The sequence below is a fragment of the Oryzias latipes genome, chromosome 13 (assembly GCF_053564925.1).
Source record: "Oryzias latipes strain Hd-rR chromosome 13, Olatipes_Hd-rR_3.1".
NCBI classification, from domain to species: Eukaryota; Metazoa; Chordata; class Actinopteri; order Beloniformes; family Adrianichthyidae; genus Oryzias; species Oryzias latipes.
Window position 1 is genome coordinate 9,730,076 of NC_136249.1, and position 11,664 is coordinate 9,741,739.

Here is an 11,664-nt window from a genome sequence, read left to right on the forward strand (position 1 = left end):
ATCCATTCACATTTTAGTTTCTTAAAGTTCGGCCCACTGTTGTTTTTCCATATGAAATAATTTGGAATGGAACATTACCACAATTTACCACAGTGTAGGTCACATGTCTTTGCTAAATTCAATGTGTTTCCACACATTGGACTGGAATGATAGATTTATCATTTTTGGTTTCCATCACATGTGTTTTGTTCACTGTGATGGCACTTGTTGGTTTATACATTATGGTAAAATAAATTTACTGTCTCAATCAAAATGGCATTTTCCAAGATCGACAGATTGATTTCATTTTGAAAGGATTTCTATGGTATAGGTTGATTTGATTAACAACTTGCCTTAGATTAATCTGGTTGGATTGATATGAATTAATTCTTTGATTAAGTAAATTAATCAATACACACCAAGCTATCAGATTCAAACCAGGTTTGGATCTGAAGGAATTTTGTGTAGCCAGAAGTAAGATTTAAACTAATTTAGTGGAGTGTAAGAAATACCAATGGAAAAAGTATTTTTTAGCAGAAAACAGGGTCAAATTGTTTTGAACGTGGGATTCAGGTGGAAGAGCATGATGATAACAGATAAATCAGGGTCAACTGTCATTAGATTATTCTTTTTTTTTTTTTTAAAGCCTTTTCAGTTATGTAGCAGAGGTAAATACCAGACAAGGAAAGGTTTATAGACCCAATGTATGTTAGGTGGAACTCAATAATGGTGGAAATGGTAATTTAGGAATAGAGCAAAGAATAATAAAATATAAGTAGTTTTAAACAGTTATTTGCTCATGCCAGTCTTGAATGAGGAATGCGTTATGACCAAGATGAATGAGGAGGAAAGGCAGGATTTTACAAGGTATTTGTAGTAAGGGATCTAACTGATAAATGCAGGGCTTGGGTGTATAGATGAGATTTCAGATGTCAGAGGCAGTGGGGAGTTCAGAATTGGAGAAAGGCTGACAATAAGAGAAACATTGAGGAGGGGTAAGGCAAATAAGAGGTTCTTGTGAACATAATGAACTTTACCATCGATAGGATTTAGAGGTATCACCTGAGTGCAGGTGGGCAGCGAATTTGGGGTTGGAGTACCTTACTTGATAGTGATAGAGTCTTGGTGTTAACTTCATTTGAAAAAAATAAACCAGAGTAGAAGTCAGATTATGTCTGAGAGAAAAAAGTTTACTTTGCTTTTGAGTAAGCAGATTCTGAGTAAACCAAAGTGGATGGCACATTGGTGACCAACTGACCCAGTTGGTGCATTGAACAAGGAGATGGATTTGGAGGTATCCAGCTTGAAGTACCATGAGGCCCATGGTGATTGTATCAACAAAGGGACCAAATCCAGACGTCCAGGTGCAGGTGGAATGTTGCTGATGGAAGTCGAAGTAGGTAAAGCTGAGCAGCAGTTCAGTTGAAAACAGCTGTCACAGGTTGAAAGAGGAGTGACAGGATAGTCCATGTTTGTAAAACCCAAATGTAAGTCTTGCTGCAACATATAAAATGTCAACGCCAGGTGGTGTTTTTTTCAGAAGCTAGCAAAAAGTAGAGCTGGAGGATGTAGGTCACAGTGGAGTCTAAAATCACTGTCAGTTGACAAATAATCAAAGTTTCCAAAGGAGAGTAATGAGCAGCGGGAGCAAGATGTGCCAGCCTTTGGTCCAGAATGGACATAAATCTCTCTGTTGTGAGGCTGGGCAGGCATTTCTTACTTGAATGTAGATATATAAATTAAAGCCTTTTTTGCTTTTGTTGTTCATGTAAAAACTTCTCTCTAAAAACACAAAAAGTTATGGCAACAAGGGAATTGTTGTATATATTTAATTGATTTTTGCTTGGGACATAATGATTTGGAGACAACAATATCAGAGATAGTTCCTTAAATTATTATGGCCAGACGAAATATGCACACAGTGGGTATTCATTCATCTTCTTAACCGTTTATTCCCTTTCAGGGTCACGGGGTTGCCGGAGCCTATCCCGGCCACTTGGGCGTAGGCAAGGGATACCCTGGACTGGTCGCCAGTCTGTCACAGGGTGGAATATCCTCAATCACACATCCATTCACTCTCACACTCACACCTATGGACAATTTAGAGTTGCCAATCAACCTATGAAGCATGTTTTTGGACGGTGGGAGGAAGCCGGAGATCCCGGAGAAAACCCACGCATGCACGGGGAGAACATGCAAACTCCAGACAGAAAGGTCCCCCATTGATGTTGTGTTTTTCATGTCCCCCAGCCGGGACTTGAACCAGGGGCCTTCTTGCTGTGAGGCAAGAGCGCTAACCACTGCGCACACAGTGGGTAGAAATTAATAAATTCTACTATTTTTTCAATCTCTTTTTTCTAAATGATATTCTCTTATTTTTAATTAAATCATCTTTTTCAATTGTCAACACACAGGTAAAATAAACTGTAAGCTGTGGGAGCGCGATAACACATTTTGTTTAATATGTTTTCTATTTTGGCTGTAAAAGCTGTTTTTTTTGCAAGATATCATGTAACATGCCAGACTTGAAAAAAAGAAGGAAAAAAAATAAGCCAAATTTGCAGAGAGAGGTCCTTATTAAATATATATCTTAATTTTGTTTTTAATTTATCTATAATTGGTTTGATTTTTAAGCAGGACAACTATTTCAACTGCATAAAAAAGACTTTTAACAAATTACCATAAAAGTATTCTGAATCTTCTTAAAATAAGTCTAATTTGGGTAAATTGTTGGGTTCTCCCTGAAGTTTAATGTTTTAACAGAAATATAATGGTTTGTGTGCTAGTTGGACACACAAACATTGCATAATTTTCACTTACAAATTTTCACTACAACAAATGTCACAAATGACTGTGAAGGAGAAGAAGAATGTCCAGCATTCAAAGAATGAATGAACAGACACATGATCCAACAAACTTAAACATGACAAAACAAGAACATAGCAAACGTTTAAATAAATTTATCAAAGATCATTAGTTTGGTGGAAAAAACAAAACAAAAAGGAGTGTGTCACACACAGGAAGAGTCATAACAAAAACGGGAAAACAAAATATTAACACAGAAGCATTAATAAATAATTTAGAACAACAAAAGATAGTCAAAATAAATGTACTCATCGTCACTGTACCCCTTTTCAAAAAGGCAGATAAAGGACAACCTAAAAATTCTATTAAAGCACTTCAATGCAGTGGATTTGAAGAAAGGCTTAGAAAAAAAATAAGAAAAAAAATTCCAGGAAACGTAAGATAAAACTTAAGATATACAGAACCAGTCTGAGTATATCTTGACACCCGTGAGACAACAGTTTTAGGGGTTGTCAACCCTTTTAACCCTTTAACACTGGAGCTGTTCTCAACAACCTGTAAATGACACAGGTTCTTTGACTTACCATATTTCTTCAACTGTCCATGTAATCATTGTGAATCAGCTGATTTTGTCGCAGTAAAAAGCGGTCTGTTAGTGCTCCGGTTTCCAACACATTACTTGCGTCAAGTTTCACATATCGGCGCAAAGCTACTTTTCTCCGCAACAAAATTTAAGTTGATGTCGTTGTCAGAAGTCAGAGCTCTGTCTCCCCCTCTGGTCACTGGTGGGAACTTTCTCCAGAGTTCTGAATGTCCCTTATCTCCCAGCAACCCCAGCTCACAGTTTCTGGATGCCACACACCTGACTTTCATTACACTTAAGCACTGCACTGAGGCTCACTTAGTGCAAAGTACTGTTTGTCCCCTCTGCCTGCGTTACTGAGCGTTATATCCTTACTTGATCCTCTGATTTCCTGACTCTGGTTTGTCTTTGTTTTCTTCTCTGATGCATGCTTGCCATTGACCTCTGCCTGCCTGACCCTGATTTAGCTTTGTGGACTTTTAGCTGAGCTAATAAACCTGCTGCATTTCTAACCAGCCGTCTGCCCTTTTTGTGACAATTGTACAGTGTTGCATATCAGCGCATGGCTGCTTTTCTCCACTTCAGAATCCACTGGAATTACCTCAATTGCGTTAATGGTTGAAGAGTTACATTACGGTAGTTGAAAAGATGTGAATACTGGAGCTCAAGCTCTGATGTTGATCAGGTGTTATTCTGATGTTAATCGGTTGATCAGACCAGAAAATGAAGGACCCTTTGAAACAGGCAAACAGATTAAGGAACGCGGTGGTAGTTCTTCAGAAATTTGCCTCTAAATCGTGGGCAGGACTGCTGGTGTGGAGTAAGCCTGGCCTGACTCCCCATCATCCCTTTTTTGTTGACACTCTCTCCTTGTAGATTACAGTCCCTCACAACCCCGAGCAATATCTGAGCTATCCAGCTGTTTATGGAGTGATAATCATGCTATTGCTCTCATAAATTTCAGTTTAGCGAGACATAGCTGCCACCAAACAGTCGGCTGATTGGTCTAGATTCTAACCAATCAGGTGTCTCATTCACGCATTGTGCTTGGAGGCAGACATGGACTTTGGACTTTGTATCGGTTCTGTTGGAACACGATTCTGCCGTTTTCAACCATTCCTGCCCGTTTCTCTTGGAGTTAAACCCAGAAAGAGTGGAAAGCCACTAAGAGGTCCAAGATCCGAGTCCGTCCAGCTAGCCGGAAGTTACATTTATTACGATTAAGATTTGTATCTGAACTATTGTTTGATTTTCATCAATAAATGCTGAAATATGAAGAAAAAATAGCATCTTTTTCGTGAGAATCTTTCTTTTTTACTTTTGACAAAAGCACAGGAGTTCTTAAAAATAAGACGCTGTGAAAATAACAAAAGTTAAAATTCTTCTTCTTCTGCTCAATACATTAAGTCTACTTTGGTGACCCATTATTCTTTGCCCTTTAATGATGTTAGTCTATTCCAAAACACTTCTGCAGGATAAAATAATGAGCTTTAAATCTCTCTCTCTTTTTTTTCCCAAACAGATCTTAGAGAGAATCTAACTTTTTACCAATAAGGATTCACAAATCACACACAGGCCTGCCGATTTATTGTAATGTCCGCAGATAAACTTTACAGTTTATTTTACAGTTTCAGAAGATCCAGCCATGAACTCACAAATCTGACTAAATAAAAAAAAAAAAAAATCATTTAAGAAAAATTAAAAAAAAGAATGAAAAGACAAACCTGTCTTTTATCGAGAGTAAAAAGAGCTGGTTCGGCTTCTAAGCTGCAGTAGTAGACACCACGTTAGATAAATATGAATATTTGATTGGTTAGAAACTGGACCAATCAGCAGCTGTTTGATGGCAGCTTTGCCATGTTAAACTAAAACTTATTCCAGCAAAATCAAAGATAGGAAAAAAGCGGGAAGAGACACAATGCATGCGAAAACATTTGTTTTGCAAACGCAAACATATTTTTTGAAAGCAAAAAAAAATTGAAAGCAAAGAAAAAATATTTCAAAGCAAAGAAAAAGTATTTAACCCTTGTGCTATCCTAGGGGGTCCTGATGACCCGATCCTTAAATAGAGTGTTCTCCTTACCTTGACAAAGGTGGAAAAAGATGAAAAGGATTTCATGTAATCCATGGACACCAGTGAAGATCACAAATCACTGATGAAAAAAGGTTTAGCGCAGTGTTTTCTGGGGTGACCCAACTCCCAATGGTAAAGTGCCTAAGATAGCACAAGGGTTACAAGCCAATATATAATATTTTCATTTGCAACTTAGAAATTTTGTCTGCAATGTGGTGGCACAAATATCACTCCATACCCAGAAACCAGTTCAGACAAGAAAAGCAAAGACATGGAACAATGGAACAGTTTGTCTGCAAGTGGTTGCATTAGAATGGAGCCCTCGACTGTAGCAACTATGTCGCTGCTACAGACTTCGTCCAATAGCCGTTTTTCATTTGCTCCTGATTCACAGTTTGACTAAATAAATATTCAGAAATGCATTTATAAGCATAATTTTCTCTATATATGGCCTCTATTATCAGAAAGATGATATACAAGAACATGTTAAAAACACCATTTTCTTGTGAGTGGGTCTTAACGACTTAATTTTCATGACTGGGTGTCACTTCATGTTCATTCAAGTTGTGCTGCACAAATGGTAAGTCAGTTTTCTTTACAATTTTAGAAAATTTTTTGAAATTATCTGTTGAGCACAGATGCTATTATAGGTTTTTGAACTGATACCATGCAATCTCACTATTTTTGTCTTGCACTACTTGTCAGGAAACAACTTTTTTTCTGAACAATCCACCATATTTTAGCAACACTACAATGGCTGCTGTCTGTAGCAGGATAGCATTAAAAAGGCTCAGGAAGAAAGCTGAGGAGAAAGAGACTAAGGTGCTCACCTGGCTTCTGAACTCACCAAAAGCCAACATGTAATCTGTTGGCATCTTTGAGAAACAAGCACATCCATAAAGACCTCCAGTTAAAGCCCACTGGGCTCATTTGATCTGTAGCTGACATCCAGACACCAGACTCTCCTGGTGATGTCTCTGGAGGCTTCTGACTGCCCTGAACTCGTTTGGAGGATGGATGAGGACTTGTTGGTAAATTTACTTTACTTCAACTCAAAGACTGAGTTTGAGATCAAAACTACATCATTTACATTTTAACAAAATCTACTTTATCATTGAGGCCATAATTTTTTACCTTAAACAAAAACATCAGATAAACTGCAAACTGAGCAATTTTACATACAATAAACCACAAGTTTTGATGGCCATTAAAATACAAAACCATTAAAAAAAATATTGCGGCTAAAACTGCTGCCAGATGGCAACATAAGAATGAAACAAACCCACTAAAGACCTCTAGAGGATGAAGCATACTATTGCAAACTCTTGTTGCATAGCAATCAATAAATGGCATGTAGTGTAGGATGGATCCATTGCTTTGTTAAATATGGAGTACAAAAAAAAGTCAAAAAAATTGGGTTCCCAAGCCTTCTGTGACCTACAAGAAAACAGAATAAAAAGAAATCCTTGTAAAATCCACAAGTGAGAACAGTCATAATGATCACCTCTGACCAGTCTCTTAGTAGTTTGTAGAAGCAACACAGCTTATCGCACATGGTTAAAACAACACAGAGCTTAGCCCCGAGCAAACTAGAGACATGCAAAGCAAAGATGCACTGCTGTCATCCTTTGAGAGGGAGAACTTATTTTAGGGAGATGAATGACTGAGCGCGAATGAAAGGAGACAGAGTTTGAAACAAAGGGAATTTTGTTTTGCAAATATAACAAACAGGTCAGCTTGGCTCCCACTCAAAAACTGTTGCAAAGGAAAGAAAGAGACAAAAACAGAAACAGAGAAAGTGAAATGATATTTTAACAGTAACAAGCACTCCCTGGAGTTTGGAAAGGCACTTGAATGTTACATTAATCAAATATTTTTTTAAACTTCCTATAACTGTAGAAGAAAAGATTGATGTGTCAACCATTTTATTAATTTATCTATTTAACTCTTGTGCATGCATGCGTATAGAGTTGTAGACTTCAGCACCTTTTCTGCCCCATATTTATTTAATCACTTTGGGATGGAAGAAAGAGAAGCCTGTTGGTCCCTTCCCATTCCTTGTCCTGCCTGCCCACACCAGCTTCCTGAGGATGTGATCAGACAAGTCTGTTTCCCTGAGATAAGGGGTTGCTAACCACATCCCCAGAGCTGGGAGAAGTTGGCACCAAGCATGCTGGCAGTCTGCTCATGTAACAGACTCTGCCACTTACACTGAGAGGGAAACAGAGGGGTGTTGGGGGTCAGGGCATACAGCAGGTGAAGGAAAAGGGGGCGAATAACACTGGATATAATGCAGGTAAGACACTGCATGGGAAACATTTAGTTTTGGACAGAAAAAAAATATTATTGACTTAGAATTCATAAAAATAAAATTACAGTTCAGCTTGGTAAAAGTGGAGGGGGGGGGGAAACGAATGACAAAGAAGAAAGTAACAAAAAATAAATAAAATAACATTGATAAAAAAAATGCAGCAATCAATAGTAAGAAAAAAATGAATCGATTACTTTTTTAGCTTTTTAATAATAGTAATAATAATAAGCGTTATTTGTATAGCACCTTTCAAGATACAAATCACAGTGCTTCACAGTAAAACACAGAATATAAAAAAGAATTAAGAAAAAGCAATTTTAAAAAGATTACAGATTTAGCTGCTTTTCAAAGAAAGTTCAAATCAAAAAGTCTTGATTTGTTTTCCTGTCATTCTTTTGTAACGCTTTCCTTTCTTTAGTGTAGCACTCTCACCTCACACCAAAGTCACTGGATTAAAACCCGGCTGGGACCGCTCTATGTGGACTTTGCATGCGGATAGATGGGTATATTTTTAGTGATGGTCCTAACAAGGTCTGCATGAAGTCACAGAACAGTTCAGATCCTTGCAGTGGCTCCAAGGATGGGCAACTCCAGACCTCAAGGGCCGGTGTGTCTGCATGATTTCCAAATGTCCAAGCCCTACTCATGACTGATGACCTATTTCAGGTCTGTCCAGCCAACATGCCATCGCAGGGTATTCAGGAAAACATGCAGGAATGCGGCCCTTGAGTTGTCTAGCCCTTAGATTAAGTTCAAGACCTTAAGACTTACCTACAGAGTGATCAACTTAACAGCCCCTCATCATCTGAGAGATAATGAGCTTTTTTTTCTTCTCTTAACCACAACTGCATCATCTCTTGTATTGAAAAATATGTCAAAGACTGATCTCTTCCATACCTGTGTATTGACTTTTTCCGTCTTGCTAAATACCCCAGTTGCTGCTTTGAAATAAAAGCAACGTATCCAGTCATGGAGAAAAGAAACATTTTTTAAACCATCTTATTGAAAGCAGTAGGTTGTAAATTTAACATTTTAGAAACTGATGAAGCTGGAAGCTAAATCGAGATCAGAAAAAGTGACATTAAGCATTGCTGAAAAAAACACATGAAGTTCTAACTATACTTCAAGCGGTTGGTAACATGGGATTGTATGCAATTTCCTCCTAATTTTATAGACAATTAGGAATAAAGGTGAACATCAAAAGCTGTTATTCAAATGATTTTCTTGTCACCAATGGGTAACTGGAATACAATCACACGGGAGCACAATGTGTGCCAGTCCTTGAATATAGAGGGTTGTGTCGAGAAGAGCATCTGACGTTAAACCAAACCCAAACAATTTGGTGAATCCAGACAGACCTTTCATACCAGATTGATTGTGGCCCGGGTTAACAACAACCACCATCGATGCTGTTGACCTGCAGGGTGCCAGTGGAAATTCAAGTGCTGTTGATCGAAGAAGAAGAGGAGGAAGACACATATGTAAGCAGAGACAGAATAATTTTTATCGCGGGAACTTTGACAGAGAAAACAAATGAGTTGGCTGATATTGTGGAAAGAAGAAAGCTGGATATCCTGTCTGTTGAGGAGACCAGACAGAAAAAGGAGCAAGACATATGGATTGGGAGCAGGTTCAGGTCAGTCTGCCCCAGGGCAGTTGTGGCTACATCAGTAGCTACCAAGTATGAATGAGGAGTGAATGAATGATGGACACATTGTAAGCGCTTGGAATGTCTGGAAAAGTGCAGCTAAATCTAATCCATTATTATTATTATTATTATTTATTATTATTCAAACTGTTTCATCATGGTATGGATGTAAAGACGAACAAAGTACTGTAGGATCCTGAAGGAGGAGTTTGGTAAAAATGTTCTGGAGGTGAAGACAGTGTAAGGAAAGATGATGAGTCTGAAGCTTGAAGGTAAAGGTGTGATGAAGTCAGTGGTTATGCCCCTCAGGTAGAATGTGAGCTAAGGGAGAAATTCCGGAGTGAGATGGATGAGGTGATTCAGGAATTCCCTAGAGGGGGGAGAGTGGGGATTGGGGCAGACTTATGTTTGGGTGAGCCCTTTATTTATTTGGTAGCATGGAGCCCTTTATGTATGGAGTATTAATAAAATGCATTATTATTGTGAACAGTCGTGTTCCACCTAAAAAAATAGATTTTGGCTAATCAGCTAATGAACTCAGGTGTGGTTTCTAATGTGTAAAGTATGCAAAGTATTCAGATAACTGGAGGGAAGAGTTAAAAAATACAAAAAAAAAGTCCTATTAAAAAGTAGTTCTTAGGCTCCAATGTTTTTTGTCGCCTTCTTTTAATTATGTATTTTCATTACAGACATTTAAGGCAATACCATTGGCCCATTCTCAAATTTGCAAAGTCATCCAGGGCAAAGGTGTTAAATTCTCCAACACCCTGAGTCCAAACGAATCTCAAGTTGTGGGCATATCAAGGTCTGAAGATGCCATCCTGGTGTAACGACTGGTACCTCACATGAATGTTAACATATTTGGACTACACTATTTGTGCCAACATTTGTTCAAATTAACAACTGGATTGCCCAATAGCATGAATAAAATAACACATTAACACCTGTCTCACAAACACAGCTGTTTGAAGCTGTTAAACAAATCTATTGAGGTATAAAAGTGAATTTTGCCCCTTTCATTAGCCAACAAAGCTCTTCAACAGAATACAGTGTGTGATGTTACATTTATGCTTGAAAACTTTAGAAAATAAATATTCATAATTTTCAAATAGCTTCAAGCTTTGCTAAAGGAACATAAAGATAAATCAATACTAATTATTAAAATAAATGTAAAAGAACAAATGTATTTTGTCAGCTAGATTTTTACATATTAAAGTGAAAGCACATAAATGTTTTAATTTGTTTTCTATTTAAAGCCTTTAAAGCTTGTTGTTCCTTTTTTTTTCTCAATATCTGCTCTCTAATTATATCTCCTAGTGTAGCTATCTTTATCATCTCTTCATGCATCAGCACACACTAGAAAGACACACGAAAATACAGATAAATACCTCACAGATACTGTTTATACATACAATGCCACAGGGACCACACGAAAATACGGCTCCATGTTAAAGCATCACACCTCAACATAATTTTGCTTGCAAAGGTAATTGCATTATCCAGTATAAATAACTTAAGTGTCTATACCTTTTAAATATATCAAATACCGTTAAATAAAAACAAACAAAACAAAGGCTTAAGCATTAGAGATTGGACTCCAGAATCAAACTGATAATGTGTTATGGTAAAATTTTGATTTGTAGTTTTTATAAGTAATTATTAACATAAAATATATTTAACTGATTAAATTTATTAGATTAAACTTAAATATATATAAAACTAGGTAAAAATACTTGATAGTAAAACTACTTTTGCCATTTCCTGTGTAAACATAAGCATGTGATCTTACTGTACAGGAAAACTATCTTTATTGAATTAACAAATCTTTTACACTAAATACATTAAGTTAGACACTTTTCAAATTACGTTTTAAATGTAAAATACATTGATTATTTTTGCTATGTCTTCCTTTTATATTTCTCTGTAACTATACGAAATCTTCCAGTAAATTATTGTTTTAACTTTTAAGTACTGTAAACTATATATATATATATATATATATATATATGTCTATATATATATATGTATATATATATATATATATATCTATATATATATATATATATATATATATATATATATATATATATATATATATATATATATATATATATAATCTTTCTCTCTGTTTCTTTCAGTTTTTTTCCACCTTTTTTAACATGTTTTATCTTGCAAGCTATGGGAAAATACTGATAAATCATATCTGTCACACAAGCATATCCTGAAAATGTCAGTGTTCTCTCAGAGAAGGGTTTAGGGTTCAT